Raw genomic sequence first — 17134 nt, 5'->3', positions numbered from 1 at the left:
AAAATAAAAAAAAAAAACTAAAGCATATATATCAAACCAAAATTCTGCTCAAAAATTCAGTGGAATAATTTATAAATCAGTCACTATTGACCCATTTTGAAGCAGTGTCTTTCTAATAAGCTGATAATTTGGGGCAAAATTAATACCATTCCAACCTCCTGTTATCAGAAGGAAGCTTTTGTTTGACTTTCTTCCTTAATACTTGCTATAGAATGGGATCCTATCAACACCAACTTTACTAAGTAATATATCTCTAAACATTTGCAAACCAATTTTTTACTAAGATTGTATGACACAGTTTTACATTTTACTCATCCACCAATGAAGCACTTTGCAGACTGAATAAATTTACTTATGAGCAAAGGGGTTTCAGTATATTGTAAAGTCTGTCAAAGAGACTTCGGCAGAAATCTGTGGTTTCTGTGACCTATCAAGCCCTTGAGTGATCTCTTAATGAGTTTTGTCATTATATATATAAATTTTATTGACATGACAGAAGCTCAGTAAATAGTTAATGAGTACTATTGACTTATCAAGGTGTACATAGTTTATAAATGGTAATTAAGACTAGGATCAAGGTTTTTACTGTCTCTCCAGTACATTGCATGGCTTCACACACCGAACCACACATTTGAGGAACAGATTTGAGCATTTTGAACTTGATAGGAAAAGTGAAGAAATAGTCATGACTCATTCAGCTTGATACCAATTCAACCTGACAAAGTAAAGCATAAACTGTAAAAGTGTCCTTAGATAAAGTGACCATTAGACTTTGCCATTTTGATATTTCATAGGTAGCAAAACATGTCAGACTCCATTAGGCACCTTCAACATCCCTTAAAGAAAGAACAGAAGATGTTTGTTCAAGTGTCATGGCAGCAACCTACTGTTTAACCTTTTGTCCTAGAATGAAGAAAACGATTTTCCAAAAGTGTTTAGCACTAGAGAAAATGTTCAGAATGCATTTAGCGTGCTTGATTTGTGTACCTTCTAACTTAAGGCATTATTTTAAAGGTAAAAACTGAAAAAACTACGTTATTTATTTAACCTTTCTTCTAGGATCATATGCTTGGGGGACAAGTGCTCTACCTGCTCTGCTATGGCTCTATCTCTCTGGCTCATAAGAAAATATTTTTTTTTGTTTTTTGTTTTGGCCATATCTGGTGCCACTCAGGGGTTACTCCTGGCTCTATGCTCAGAAATCGCTCCTTTCAGGCTCAGGGGACCATATGGGATGCCGGGATTTGAACCACCAACCTTCTGCATGCAAGGCAAATGGCTTACCTCCATGCTATCTCTCTAGCCCCATAGGAAAACATTTTTAATGCAAAATTTTGAGGGTGATGGAGAAAGTACAAGGGTTAAGGAGCTTGCTTTACCAATTGGACAATCCTGGTTCAATCCCCAGAATGGCATATAGTCCCCAGAGCATCTTCAGGATTAATCCATAAACTCAGATCCCAAAATAAGCTCTGAGTATTGGTAGGCCTGACCCTTAAACCAAAAATTGAAAGTGGTTTTTATTACTAATTAATGTTAAACAAAATAATTTGACATTGCTATTTTTCCTTTGAGAATTTAAAATCATAATCCCTATATAGGCATTACTTTTTCTTTACTCTTTCATTCCAGTTGATTAAAAAATAATTATCTATAGTATATATTTAATGTGAACCACTGAGGACATTTTGCTAAATTAAGTTTTTCCTTTTACTCTGTGGATCAAAGGCAACACCTATAGCAACTTTACATGAAATGCTTTCATTCACATCTGAATAGATTGAATCTATTTTTTTATAATATTCATACAAGTTCATATCAGAGACCCCTTTTTTCTCATTATATCCTGCCTACTTAGATGAGACCTCTATTTAATGAATGCAATTTAAGTGCCTGTATTGATCTATATAAAAATTTTAGACTTGAAGGGATACATACATAAACTGATTGGTAGAATGCAACAAGACTTCTCAAGTACTTAATAGAAGAATTCTTCTGAGTTTCTGCACCCACTTTTCTAGGGGTCAGAGAAATTTATTCCTAGGGAATAAGTTCACAAGAATATATTAACTTTCTTTTGTACGTGTAATGATTGTGATTTGTTTTGTCTCTCATCCACCCTCCTTGTTCTTATTCAACTAAGCTATCTGAGATTTATGATTCTAAAATTTTATCTATTTCTTCTAAATTCTCTAGCTCAGTATATAAAGCTCTCACGGGAACCTCATATGTTTTTTTATTTCAAAGATACATATAGTAATTTCTTCACTTTTATTTTTTGTTTTTTAGGATTTACTAACATTTTCTCATTTGACCTATGCAACTGTCCAACTTAGGTGCTTTTAAAATGTTTTTATTGGGACTGAAGCAAGAGCACAGTGGTAGGGCATTTGCCTTGCACAAGGTTGACCCAAGATGGACCTTGATTCAATCCCAGCATCCCAGATAGTCCCCCCAATCAGAAACGATTCCTGAGCGTACAGCCAAGAGTAATCCCTGAGTGTCACCGGGTGTGCCCCCCCCAAAAAAAAACAAAGAAAAATATTATTTATTATACCAACCAAACTCATTTTTAAGTGTCTGACTTAGCCAATGTCACCAGCTAGTAATGCAGATAAAAATTCGTTTTAGTTTAAAGAATAAATTTATCATAATTGTAATTCACATCATTGTGATATTTTTTATTTTAGTTTTATGTAATTTTTTTTGTTTGTTCTTGATGTGTGGGGACACATGCTGGTGCTTTAGGATCACTCTTAGTGGTGCTCAAAGAACTTTAAGTGTTGCTGGGGATGGAACTAGAGTTGGTCTTATGTGAGAAAAGCACTATATATATCAGTTTTCATCATAAGTTGGGTTGAAAGTGATAGAGATCTTTTCATGCTGCTTTGGGTACTGAGAAGGTAGTCTCAGAGGGAAAGGATAAGGCGATCTGCTGTTCTAGAATGTGAGATGGGTACGATCTGACTACAATATTGGTGAGCAATTGTGTAACACACAACTTGTAAACCTTTCTTAAAATTGAACACAAATCTATGCCAGGGCAGCACTAGGGCCTTCCCTGGTAGTAGTTCAATTCCTGGTGCTGGTGTAGAAAATCGTGCTGGTTCCATAGTTGGGATCCAAGGTTCAAGGGTGAATGGCCAATGTCCAATCTTCTGAAGCCAAAACTAAGTCATTGTGACAAGTGTTCAGGGTATAAGGCCCCACTGCAATATAAAACCTGTGTTCCTATCTTTATTAGATAAAAACTTGTTTGTTCATGTAAGATTTCCCCCATTTTAATGTGCCTATGCAAAAAGAAACAATGCCACATGGTACTACTGGTGCATATGGGGGTAAAAAATAACAAGCTAAATAATCCCAATAACCTGGTCCTAACATGAACTTGGAACACTAGAGAAACTTATCTACTAAAATTTCCTACTAAATAGATTAATAAAAAAAAAAGAATTGGGGAAACTGCCACTGCTTAAGAAAATAGACAATAAGAGTTATACCTATTGGGGAAATACACCTAAAGAAAAATTCGAAGGAAATATACATGTCCCTTTATGTGTTTTTCTTTTTTTTTTTTTTTTTTTTTTTTTTTTTTTTTGGGCCACACCCGGTAACGCTCAGGGGTTACTCCTGGCTATGCGCTCAGAAGTCGCTCCTGGCTTGGGGGACCATATGGGACGCCGGGGGATCGAACCGCGGTCCGTCTCCTAGGCTAGCGCAGGTAAGGCAGGCACCTTACCTCCAGCGCCACCGCCCGGCCCCTATGTGTTTTTCTTTTAATAGCACAGCTTTATCTGACACCATGACAACTTGGCAACAGCAACAACATGCTTTCAGGGCAGGGTTCTCTGCATTGCCACCTAATGGTGAGATGAAACCAGTAGAAGCTCCGTGTCACCCTGACTTCGACATAGAATCTGTATAAAACCCAAAGTTGGGATATCAGCAAGGGGACTTCTGAGAATTATGTTATGTATTGTCCTTCCACTGTAACTTTACCTTGTCCTCTTTCTTTGCATCCTTGTTCTCATAATTAAAAATTAAAAAAATTAAAAAAAAAACACCAGAATCTCTTAACTACAGAAATCTGACTGCAACAACCATGATTGTGAAGAGCTTTTACTGGGACCACAGAGAAAGACTTTGGGGTTAAACAACTTCGTATGCCTGAGGTGTGTAGCTGGTTTTATACCAGATTCTTCATGAGTAAGATCTCCTTGTTTTTAGGAAAGTTTTTTTTTCTATTTTCTCTATATTTTGCTGTGCCTATGGGGGGGGGAACTGCCATGCATACACCTTTTTATTATTGTTATTATTTATTATATCTTTTAAATTGGGGCTCCCACTGTTTTTATAGAACTTTGGGATATGGATTACTTTTTTTCCCACATATTCCCACATTTTTCTATAAAAAGTACCAAAAAAGGAATAAAGAAAGACTGGGGCCCAGAGTCCAAGTGGTCTCAGATGCATTGACAGGGAAATAAATAAGGACAGAACTAAATATCTAAGTAAAAGTCATCGATGATAGAATCAAGGGACCTAAACTTTAATAATCTAAACTTAAAAGGGTGTTACTCTGGCAGGCCGTGGGGCAAAGAGTGATGAGATATGATGCATTCTGGGTCCATTGGTGGAGGGAGGTTGACACTGGTGGTGAGAAGGGCCCAAATCATTGTATATCTAAAATTCAACTATGAAGGACTCTGTAGATCACAATTAACACAAGATTCAGGAAATGAAAGCAACGTACCTTAAACGCAAATTCAACTAGAGAAGAAAGCAACAGAAGTTATAAAGTTTGGAAAGCAGAATACCAGATATAGTCTAACCATTGTTGGTTAACTTCAGAAAAGTCTCCTTGCTTTTGGCTTTCTTTTCTGAAACATAATATTGAACCTTATTATTTTATTTTATGTTTTTTGGTTTTATTTTTGGGGCCACACCTGGGGATGTTCAAAAGTTACTCCTGGCTATGTGCTCAGAATTCGCTCCTGGCTTGAGGGACCATATGAGATGCTGGGGATCGAACGGTGGTTCATCCTAGGTCAGTCATGTGCAAGGCAAATGCCTTACTGTTGCGCCACAGTTCTGGCCCCTAAACCTTATTATTTTAAAGAGGCCTTTCACCTCATTACACACAGGGTAGCTGACCAAAGTTTTACATTTTAAAAAAATTAATAACATTTTTAAATTAAATTTTTAAATTTAAAATAATTTTAATTGAATCACTGTGAGATATAGTTATAAAATTGTTCATGACTGAGTTTCAGTCAATACCTAACATCCATCTCTTCACCAGTTCACAATTCCCACAAAAATGTCCTCAGTTTCCTTTCCTACTTAACACCCTGCCTGCCTCAGTAGCAGATATTTTTCTTTCTTTTTCTGTCTCTCTATGTCTCTCTCTCATACAGTCTTTTTTTTCTTTTTAGACACTGTAATTTGCAATATTGTTACTGAAGGGGCATCGTGTACATCATTTTAACTCCTTTCAGCACCCGGTTTTTGTCCACAGTGATTATTTCCAACTATCATTGTCATTATGGCCTGTTCTCTACCCTAACCACACTCCCCCACTACTGTGGCTAACTTCCTACCATGGATTGGTCCTTTGGTTCTCATATCTATTGCCTTTGGATATTATTACCATAGTCTCTCTGTTTTTTATGTCCCACAAGTGAGTGTAATCATTCTGTCTATTCTGACTCATTTCACTCAGTATGATACTCTCCATATCCATTTATTTATAAGCAAATTTTATAACTTCATTTTACCTAATAGCTGCATAGTATTTTATTGCATAGATATACCAGAGTTTCTTTATCTACACATCTGTTTTTGGACATTTGGGTTGTTTATAGAATCTGGCAATTGTGAATTGTGCTACAATGAACAAAAGAGTACAATGGCAATACTCCCCCAATGTATTGTACAGATTTATGCAATTCTACAAGGATGCCCAGAACATAATTCAAATAAATAGCTCAAACACTTCTGAAATTGATATGGAGCCATAAATCTCCATAAATAGCAACCCTTAGGAAGAAGATGGGAGACATCACTTTCCCCAACTTCAAACTGTAATATAAAATGGTAGTAATAAAACAGCAACGGTACTGGAATAAAGACAGACCCTCAGATCAATGAAATAGACTTGGATATCCAAGACAAATCTTTAGGTATGTGATCGCTTAATTTTTGATAAAGAAATAAAATTATGAACTGCAGCAAGGAAAGTCTCTTCAACAGTAGTAACAGGTTGTCTATATGCCAAAAAAAAATAAAATAAACTCAGACCTCTTTTAAATGCTTACACAAAAATCAAATCAAAGTGGATTAAAAACCTAGATATTTGATCTGAAACTTTAAGGTACTTAGAGGAAAATATAGGCAGAACTTTTCATGACATTGAATCTAAAGGCATCTTTATGAATAAAACATCATAGACCAAGGAAGAGGAAACAGAGGGAGATAGGGGACATTGGTGGTGGGAATGTTGGACTAGTGAAGTGAGGTGTTCTTTTTATGACTGAAACCCAACTACAAACATGTTTGTAATCATGGTGTTTAAATGAAGATATTATTATAAAAAAAGACATAGACTACATTAAACTAAGAAGCTTCTGCACCTCAAAGGAATTGATCACCAGCACACTAAAACTTCCCATAGATCGGGAGAATCTATTCATGCAAAATCTATCTGAAAAGGGGTTAATATCTAAGATATATAAGACACTAGTAGAATTTGGCAAGGAAAAAAACTTAGCCTTATTTAAAAATGAGAGGAAAAGTTGAACAAAAACTTCCTCAAAGGAGAAATACAGATGTCAAAAAAGACACATAAAAAATGCTCCACATCATTAATATTCAGGGAAAAACAAGTCAAAGCAACAACATGGTACACATCAAAAAAAACAAAAATGAAAAAAAAAAAAGGTATTGGCACAGATATGAGGAGAAAGGAACTCTCATCATTGCTGATGGGAATGCAGAAGACTGGTCTAGCCTTACAGAAAATAATATTAGAGTGCAGAAGGTGTCTGTGGTCACTGGAATAAAAATTTTACCCTCAGGAAAACTCTTGTGCATCAACTCTCTCCACCAGAAATGAAGAGTGTGCTCTGTAATAGAGCCAGACTTGTTTCCTATCTCCCAGGATTTTTGCTCTTTACTTATAAAGGGTTGTCAGTCCTAAAGCCTTTTCAACTGCTGTATGTTCAGTTTCTGATGAGTCTCATGTGACCACTGTTCTCTCGGATATATGTTCTTGAACAATCTGACCTGATGAAACTATAGAATCATTTGAACCTCAAAAATCAGAGATTTTAGCTTCCTGAAAACATAAGCTTTAATTGCCACCTTAATTAAAATGCTTCACAAAAGAAAACCCATGTTCATAAAATTTTACCTGATGTTTTAGCAGAACTTTTATTAACTGAAAGGCTTGAGTTTGTGATGGCACAATATGTGAATGAATTTCAGAGTAATGATATTCCTGTTGAATAAGAAATTAATAGTGCAGAAACTTATTTTGAAGTGTCAAAATATAGTGTGCAATCCAAACATGTCTAGAATTGTTGTGAATAAATTTTGAATCACTGTTTCCTGATGAATCAAACAAAATTATGATTCTAACTGTAACACAAAAAACTAAGAATGATATGACTGGAGTAAGCAGGTAGAAAATGAATGAGAGCTTCTCTTAGAGAAGTTCATCAGTGGTGCTAAGGAAATTTGCTATTCTTTGTACTGAAGGATATTGGGCTAAATTTATTGATCCATCATCTGGTTGGACATTTTTTTCGACCTTACACAACCAACATTCTTTTTGAGACAGATGAATTCTACTGGCATTTATAAATCTTTGTTGATAATCTTGGCTGCTTTAAAGTGATTTGTCATAGTCTCTAGCAGTGGTCCTCAAACTATGGCCCGCGGGCGACATATTGTATTTGTATCTGTTTTGTTTCTTCATTGCAAAATAAGATATATGCAGTGTGCATAAGTTTTGTTTTTACTATAGTCAGACCCTCCAATGGTCTGAGGGACAGTGAACTGGCCCCTGTTTAAAAAGTTTGAGGACCCCTGCTAGAGTAACCATGTGTTTGTAGGAATATTTTCCCTAATACAAAACTAGACAGCCATATTATGAAGAAATTAAGTGGAAACTAGCAGTAATGTCAAGATAGTTGCTGTACAATTTGTACATAATATTTGGGTTGATCTATACACACTTGTCAAAGGCTTATGTGTTTAAATATTATTTCTTTCTAGGCATTTATTTCAACATTTATGAACTTATAGTTTTAGCAGTTGTTTTCTGATCATTTAATTCTTAAATAGTCTTTCATATTATCATTGAATACTTGTTGAGCACACATTGTACAGAATATAATAATTAACACATAACCAGAACTTGACTGCATATTCCTACCTTTATTGGTAAAGTCTCGCTTTACTTATTCTTCTCTAAAATGAAAACCATATAAACATTTATCAAAACATTAGAAATCTAGCTTTCTATGACTCAGCAATACCACTCCTGAGAATATACCCTAGGAACCCAAAAATTATAATGCAGAAAAAAAAAGTTTCAGTTTTTAACTTGGTTTGGACTTGAGTTTTGAAAGTACTAAATATTAGAGCAATAAATCAGATCTCAAGTAGTTTTCAAGGCCATTGAGTCTGAAGAGGTATTTCTATTTGAAAGCCATCTCTTTTTTAAAAGCATAAAGTTGAAAGTCTTTATTGGTGACATCTTCAGAAAAGAACAGGAATAAATAAGGGTAGGAGATTTTAAGTTGATGGATTATCAGCTACCTTGTCTCCTGTCAATTTAAAAAGCTTTTGACTGTTCACTTTCCATTTCCAAAGCTTCAAAATCAAATAGCTGTTCACAGAAACAATTGAGTCAGATAAATTGGTATAACTGCTTAATGAAGCCTAGTGCCCACTGCCACCCACTTTCTGGACTCCTAATTTTATTTAACATTGCTGTGAAGCAAAGAAATTACCATTTATTGAGGTACTTGTCACCTGCCAAGCTCTAATGCAGCACTTAACATAGGTCATATCTCTGAAAACTCTCAAAAAACCTTATGTGAAAGTCATTAATATCAATTTTACTCATGAAAAATTACTCAAAAAAACTAACAAGATGACAAAATTCCCAAAAGAGATTATTAGTATCTAGATTCACCAAGAACTAAATGGAGGTAAAACTTAGATTTGTGTCTTTATACTAAGTCATATCTGTGCTCATTTATGAGTCTTTTATAGAAGAGTCTTTCATGGCCCCAAGATTATACCTTTAACTCTATATCATAGAATTCATAGGTTGTAGTTCAAGTTCTTTAAGCTTGTGACCTCAATTGTAGTTATTGTCTTTACAGAGCAGTCAAATTAAAGTAAATTTATTAAATTAAAACATATTTTAATCTAGTGTGTGTCTTTAGAAAAAGGGGGAATTTTGACCCCTGAAAGAGACATGCACACAGAAAGAAAACAAGAGATCAGAGTAATGCACTGCCGGCAAATCACTGAAAGCTAGGTTAGTCATGAACCAATTTCTTCTCCAAAGAGCTCAACCTTTGTTTCAAAAATCTAATCTCCAGAATTTATAGAATGCTTTCTGTTGCCTAGGAAACTCATTTTACAATACTATATTATGGCAGTTCTAGCAAGTTCATATACCCAGCACAGCCTCATGGACAGTATGATTTTCATAAATGCAAATAACTGTAATCAAGGTATTCCTTGATGTTCAGTACAAAGTAATTGTCATCCCATTAGTCCTCACATAGCACCTTTATACTCACCCTTGTGTAATAATAATATAACTTGATCTCTTCCATTAGTCTAGTAGCAAGTGGAAAAATCAAACCTTGAACTAAAGGACTTCTTTACTGTGTCTAGTATGAATTTGTATGGCACAATAATAACTCCTAAATAAATGGAAGGAAAAACTAAGTAGATTTATATTCTCTAGAATATTAGGGCCACTATCTAACTTTTTACCATTTTAATACTCATTATTATAACTTAAAATATCTTTATCTGTAAGTTTTGCCTGAAGAAGGGTAGCATAAAAACTGTCTCAGTTTTAAGAATACTTCCACCAAAAATACTTTTTTCTTTGAGCCACACTTGACTGCATTCAGGATTTTTTCCAGACTGCACTTAGGGGTCACTCCTGGCTATGCTCCAGGGATCATATGTCAGATATTACATTATAATGGCCATGTGGAGGGCATCTGCCTATCTAACTGTCTTATATCTATAACCCCAAAGAAAGTTTTTTTTGAGAAGGGAGACTTTGTGTTCTGGCCTGACTAAGAAAGTTATTAAAATGATCTACTCCAAGACATCTAATAACTTTCAGTGCAATTCAAATATTTTGATTACCTACACTACCTCCATTACTGTGCTGAATACTTTGAAGACAAAAGCCAACTAAATACATAACTCTGTATTCAATAACACACAAACAGAAAAAAACACAGTTATAAAGAGAATTTCTCAAAAGGGCACTTTGGAAGTCAAATAGCTCAGGGAACAGTTCTGGGAAGGACTGATAGCTAGACTGTATACACACCTTCTTTTTCTCATGTAATATTCCCTCCTCGATATTAGAGAGTTCTTTTGGAAACCGAAAGTTTCCAGACACATCATGAATGGTCTGAAATTCTTTACATCTTCCTTTCTCTAAACTATATTATATTCTGGATATTCAGTTTTGGGAGATACTTTATCTATCCCCAAAACATTTATATACTGGATTTAATGTAATTTCTAATTTTCAGATGAGTAAATTGAAAATGGTTCATTTACCCATGGTCACAGAAATGCAGAGGGAAAATATTGTCTACCCTAAATTTCTACTTACTTTTGAAGAAACTAACTTTGTTTATAGTGGATAAAATCTATTAAAAAACCATATTCCTCTCAAAATTGACGTGGTTTTGTGATAGTCAGTGTAATGGGATGGTCCTAGGAAAAAATAGTAAAGGATCCAGGTGGAAGCAATAGTATAGTGTGTAGAGTGCTTGCCTTGCATGCCAACAACCTGGATTCAATCCCCAGCACCCTACATGGTCCACTGAGTCCACTAGGAGGGATCATGTAAGTCTTGAGAACCACCAGACTTGGCCCCAAAATATGCAAATAACAAAGGCATCTGAATTAACTCAAATACGTATTTGCACTTCTTGACCTTTTCAATGCTTTCTAAATAGAACGTATCCTGAGACCAAGAAGACCAAGAAGAGTCAACACCTACCCAAATACATGCCCACCCACACACTCACCTATACACATACTTTCATGAAACTGAGCATAATAACAGGGCTGTCTCACCACTAATGTTGATGTATGAAGTGCCAGTGCAGACTATCCACTTCTGGATTTTTGATTGCTTGATAGAAAAATAAGTCTTATGCCATTCTATTTTTATTTGCTCTTCTTTTACTTACAGTTGAATTTATTCTTCAATGAAACATATAAATTTTGTCCATGGTAATATATTCCTTGAAGGCATCTTTTTTTCTTCAATATTTATTGACACCAAAGTGTCTCCTTCATCTAAGTAGGGCATGATATGCTTATAATGCATCATTAAATAGCGACCAAACTGAACAGATAGAAGTGCTAGGTAGAATGCTGAGTAAAAGAGTTATTCTAGAAGACCAGCAACTTATTCAAGACTCAACCCTACCTTGTGTTAAACACTAAAGAATAACGAATCATCTCTTGGACTTCAGTTTCTTCATATTTTCTATAAGAATTGAAGTTACAGATTTTCATGTTTTAACACAGAGGTTCAGCTAATCTATAAACTCACAGAGCATGAATCTTATGTTTTCAGAATGTAGGATGTAATTTTATGTGAAATTATTCCTGGGGGTACAGGGGTGAGAGTGGGATCTATCACCTTACGTTAGAGTCACTCCCTAGATTGTTACTCTTTCACCTCCCACACTACCATCTATCAAAAGATACAGGATTATGTATCTTACCAAGGAAACTTCCTTCTGCAAATAAATTTTCCCCATGTGTACAATATCTTCCCTGTGTGCATAAAGTTGTCTCCACCTCTCTTTCATCTTCACCCTTTGTCTCTCACATTTTCGCACAATAGTTCAGGCAAACCTAAGAGACAAATCACTATTCTTAGAGGACTGTAAAATCACACATTCTGAGAAGTTCCAAGAACTGCATAAAATTATACCTTCTTTTGCAAGTGTTCCAAGAAAATTTTAGCCATTTCTCTATTATGTATAGCAATTTATAAACAGCAAGCACATTGAAATTTTTAAGCTCTGAATTCCCTTTATAGTAAGAGACAGTTTACAAAGTACCAAAGTATAATTGTAGAACAGACTTTATAAAAGAACAGCAACAACAACAACAACAACAAAAAAGACAGAGATCATGAGATTGGAATTGTTAATGTATACCACATGATCTTACACTGATAAGAAGCCATAACTTTGGTTTTTAAACTTGTTTGTTATGAAGATAAAACTCGGTCATAGTGTTAAAGCCACATACTTCCTAAGCACCAATACTGCCATGCAGCAAGCAAGTTTGCAGCCAAATCGAATGGCAATTTAAAGTTAAATTCTAAAGCCTCATTTCTCCTTTCTATGCTAAACTCTGTTCCTAGTAAGCCCAGAGACGACTTTTTATGGATAGGGCAAATGGAAAGCTGAAAAACAAGGTTCCTTCTAAAGTTTGCAAAGCAGAATCGCTCATCCAAAAAAAAAAAAAAAAAAAAGAGGCAGCAAATTGGGGCCAGAGAGATAGCACAGCGGTAGGGCGTTTGCCTTGCATGCAGAAGGACAGTGGTTTGAATCCCAGCATCCCATATGATCCCCAAGCCTGCCAGGGGCGATTTCTGAGTGCAGAGCAAAGAGTAACCCCTGAGTGCCACTTGGTGTGACCTAACCCCCCCCCAATACAGCAGGCCAAGTAATCAAAGACTGAGGGTGCCTCCAAAACCTGTTGTTCAGCCAGTACAGCAACCACTAGAATAATAAGGCCAGATTAAGCATGATGATAGAGGAATGATTAATTAGAAACATATTAAGGGGTCCAGGTACTGGTTCAGTGGTCAAAGGCATCCATATACACCAAGTTGCTGCACAGCTCTGCTCTCTGAGATTCCTGGAACCACAATAAAGTGTGGTTACTTTGGTACACAACCAGGCATGAAGAAGCACAACTGAAGTGTTTGATTCTGGTTGATCACCATAAGTCAAAATGTGTGTGAGTACCTGTGTAAGTATTACAACCATACATGAGATCTTAATCTAGTGTGCGAATGCAACACCCAAGCATGTGTATCACTGGGCATTTAACAGCAATAGCAACAAGGGAAGGAAAAGAAAATTCGTTTCAAAAACATTTTGTAGAGGAGGCTCTATAAAGACTACAAAGACTCTCAAAGAATAACTGTATAATGGAAAAAAAGCATTGTAGCCTATAATGAGAATTTCTCTTTCTTTCTTCCTTCCTTCCTTCCTTTCTTCCTTCCTTCCTTCCTTCCTTCCTTCTTTCTTTCTTTCTTTCTTTTCTTCTTTCTTTTTCTTTCTTTTATTTCTTTCTTTCCTTCTTTCTTTTTCTTTCTTTCTTTCTTCTTTCTTTCTTGTTTCTTTCTTTCTTAGTTCTTTCTCTTTTTTCTTTCTCCTTCCTTCCTTCCTTCTTTCTCACTTACTTCCTTTTTTCATTCTTTCTTTCTTTCTCTTTCTTTCCTTTCCCTTTTCTCTTTCTCCCTTTATCTTTCTCTTTCCTTTCTTCTTCCTTTCTTTTTCTTTTTTTTCTTTCTTCTTTTTCTTTCTTCCTTCCCCCTTCCTGCTGACTTTTTCCTTCCTTTCTTTCTCCCTTTCTGTTTCCTTTTCTTTCTTTTATCCCTTCTTTCTTTCCTCTTTTTCTCATTTCTTTCTTTTTCCTTCCTTCCTTCCTTCCTTCCTTCCTTCCTTCCTTCCTTCCTTTCTTTCTTTCTCTTTCTCTTTCTCCGTTTCTTTTCTTTCTTCTCCTTACTCCTTTTCTTTTTCTTTCTTTCTTCCTTTCTTTTCTTTTATTTTTCTTTCTTTTCCTTTTTCTTCTTCTCTTTCTTCTTTCTTTCTTTCTTTCTTTTTCTTTATTCTTTCTTTCTGTTTTTTTTCTTTTTCTTCTTTCTTGCCACACTTAGCAGTGATCAGAGCTTACACCTGGCTCTGTGCCTAAGAATCATTTACAATGGGCTATGTGACCACATGAGGTGTAAGAGACTGAATCTGGATTTGCCACATTTAAGAAAGATGTTCTACCCACTATCCTATTGTTCTGGCCCATACAAATGATCAGTTTGATGATACAGTCATTGCATGAGTGGGATTCTTCTTGCTATTAATTGTTTTTTAATAAGCAAGATTCTAATAAGCAGTTAGCTTCCCTAGTACAAAGTCTTCTTTTAGGACAAGGCAGCTATGTCGAGTAGATTGATGTGTCCTGGGGCCTGTGGCCATCATTCATTGTTTGGATTCTAAAATTTATATAGAAGACTTATAATCTGATAAGTCTGAGCCTGCTTGGGGTTTGAGGTATACTTATTCTGCTCTTAGTAAAATTTGCAATGAGCCCACTGAATAGAGGGTCAAAATCCAGACAACTATCAGGGAGAAGAAACTCCTTGAAAGTATCCAGTCAATAGTTGCCTGTATGTCCTCTAAAAGCCAAGAGTGTGAGTATTGAAAATTCAAGTTCAAAAATTCAAGTTCCCAAGCATTTTTTGGCTTTCTTGCCCAATCTCACTTTATAAATTTATATAACTTCTATGGAAAACCTAGGGACTAGCTGGCACAACTCTCCAGACTCATGCCTGCCTCATACTCTGTCTATTGGTGTAAAAAAAACATTATATCTCAAACAACCAAATAGCTAGTATGTCACATTTATTATGCACATTACCCACAGGCAAATTTGAAAATTATAGCTCTTCCTGGGCATTTTATACCAGATTTCAAACACCCCAGCCCAGCATGAAACTTCTGGGAAATAAAATGAGGATGGAGGTGGAAGGTGGAGAAGGATGGCCTTTATCTTCTGATTAGTTGAGATGACAAATAACCTAAGACACAAATGGAATGACAATAACATGGTTCATTGGCCTGATCTCCTGCTGTTCATAAATAGATAATAGACTTCTTTAAACTTATCCAGTCCAAGTTGTTTGTGATGACCAAACAGGACCAGCAGCATTATTTTTATCTAAATATCAAAAATATCCCTTGGCTAATATAAAAAAATAAGGAAATGCTTTAAAATAAAATTAAGACTCGCATGATAGCTGGTGGGAGGTCATAACTGCCTTGGAAACAAACAGATTTCTATTTTTAGGTACTCTTCCAGAGAGAACTTTTCTGAAACTTTTTTTTACAAACCCCAAGAAGGAAGCAATCTTTAACTTCTACTATCTTTTTAAGACACTTTGTCAAAGTAGGTTAACATCCAATAACTTTATACAATAATATATACAACTCAATGAGTTTGGATAAAAAAAAATCTTTGCAAAAGTAAAACATGTTCTTTATTTGCCTGCTTATTTTTTTTCTGGCAAGGATTTTTAAGCACTATGATCAAATAGCATTTCTCCTGAGACATAAGATGGTTAAACAAATCAATGTGCAAATCAATGCAATAAGCCATATAAGCAGAATGAAGGATAAAAATATGATTGTTTCAATCGATGCACCCATACACATTGACTAAAATTAAGCACTGTTTTATGATATAAGTAATAAAAATTATGATCATAACAACTTTTCTCAATACAATAAATATCCTATATGAAGAGTCATATAAAGCCCTATATAACAAAGATCATTTTCAAGTGTGTAAAACTCACCAAGATATAGAACAAGTCAAGGATGAGTTGTTATTATTGCTTCACTTATTGCTTCTTTTTAATGTAATGAACCCTTGCCAGAAAAATGAGGCAGGAAAATAAAGTATATTCATTGTTGAAAGTAATAAATAAAATTATACTTGCAGATGGCATTTTCTTGAATAATATCTTATTTGAGTCATTCTTCTGACCAATTGTTCTTACTTTGCAGTCGTTTGCTTGAGTGTCTTACTTCCCTTACTTGTCAGTCAATCTTTGATGAAGAAATAATAATTTTTCTATTTTCTATACAATAATAACTTCATGACCCACATCTGTCCAGGGCTCAAAATGGGTAATGGAAGAAGTGGAAGAAACTATGGTATATATGGTCTGATAATCTTCCTTATGGATGTATAACAATTTTCAGATTCCAAAATACCTTAATAAATTTAATCCTATTGAGGCTACCAATGCTCTGAGCAAATCACTACTTTACCCTTTGCTTCATATAGAGGTTTTTTGTATTTTCAGGCATCATTTTAATTAATTTTCTTTAAAATGGTGATAATAATTGTAGTTGGCCATAAAAATGTAATAAAATAAAAGAATCAACATATTTAAAGTCACTAACAGAGTCTAATAAATAGAAAATATTTTATACATTTGTTACTAGTTCTAGCCAGTAGTAAAATCATGTAATTTTTTTCTTTTTTCTTTTTCTTTTCCCCACACCACCCCTCTTAATTTTTTTTCTTATTATATCTGAGATCAGAGGCCTGGGTTTTCCACTTTCAAATCTAGGGTCTCTTCTGGCTTCTCCAAACCTCTGACAGCATAAATCAGGTCTGTGCAAGTCACTTCCTGTTGTACCCTCCATCTCCCAATTCATGTTACAAACAAAAAGTACCCGTATTGGTGCCAGAGCAGTGGTGCAGTGATAAAGCATCTGCCTTGCCAGTACTGGCCTAGGATGGATCATGGTTCAATCCCCCGGTGTCTTATATGGTCTCCCAAACCAGGAGTGATTTCTGAGCGCATAGCCAGGAGTAACTCCTGAACGACACCAGATGTGGTCCAAAAAACAAACAAACAAAAGCGGTATGTCTTCTTCAGGAATACTGTCTGCCTTTCAACAAATGAAAATTATGGAAGATAAATGGTCTTCACTTTCATCTTTTTACTTTTATTTTATTAAAGCACCATGATTTTCAAAAATATTCATAATTGAGTTTTGGGAATACAATGTCCTCGCACTGATCCCAT

The 17134-nt window shown here is 35.2% G+C and overlaps 1 pseudogene; it reads left to right on the top strand.

Annotated features, from left to right (window-relative positions):
• The first annotated feature begins 7110 nt into the window (after nt 1-7110).
• LOC126011978 (methylmalonic aciduria and homocystinuria type D homolog, mitochondrial-like) lies at nt 7111-8175 on the top strand (annotated as a pseudogene).
• The last annotated feature ends 8959 nt before the right edge of the window (nt 8176-17134 follow it).

Source organism: Suncus etruscus, chromosome 6 (genome assembly GCF_024139225.1).
Source record: "Suncus etruscus isolate mSunEtr1 chromosome 6, mSunEtr1.pri.cur, whole genome shotgun sequence".
NCBI classification, from domain to species: domain Eukaryota; kingdom Metazoa; phylum Chordata; class Mammalia; order Eulipotyphla; family Soricidae; genus Suncus; species Suncus etruscus.
Note: the sequence above shows the minus strand (reverse complement) of the source record. Positions and strands in the feature narration are given on the sequence as shown.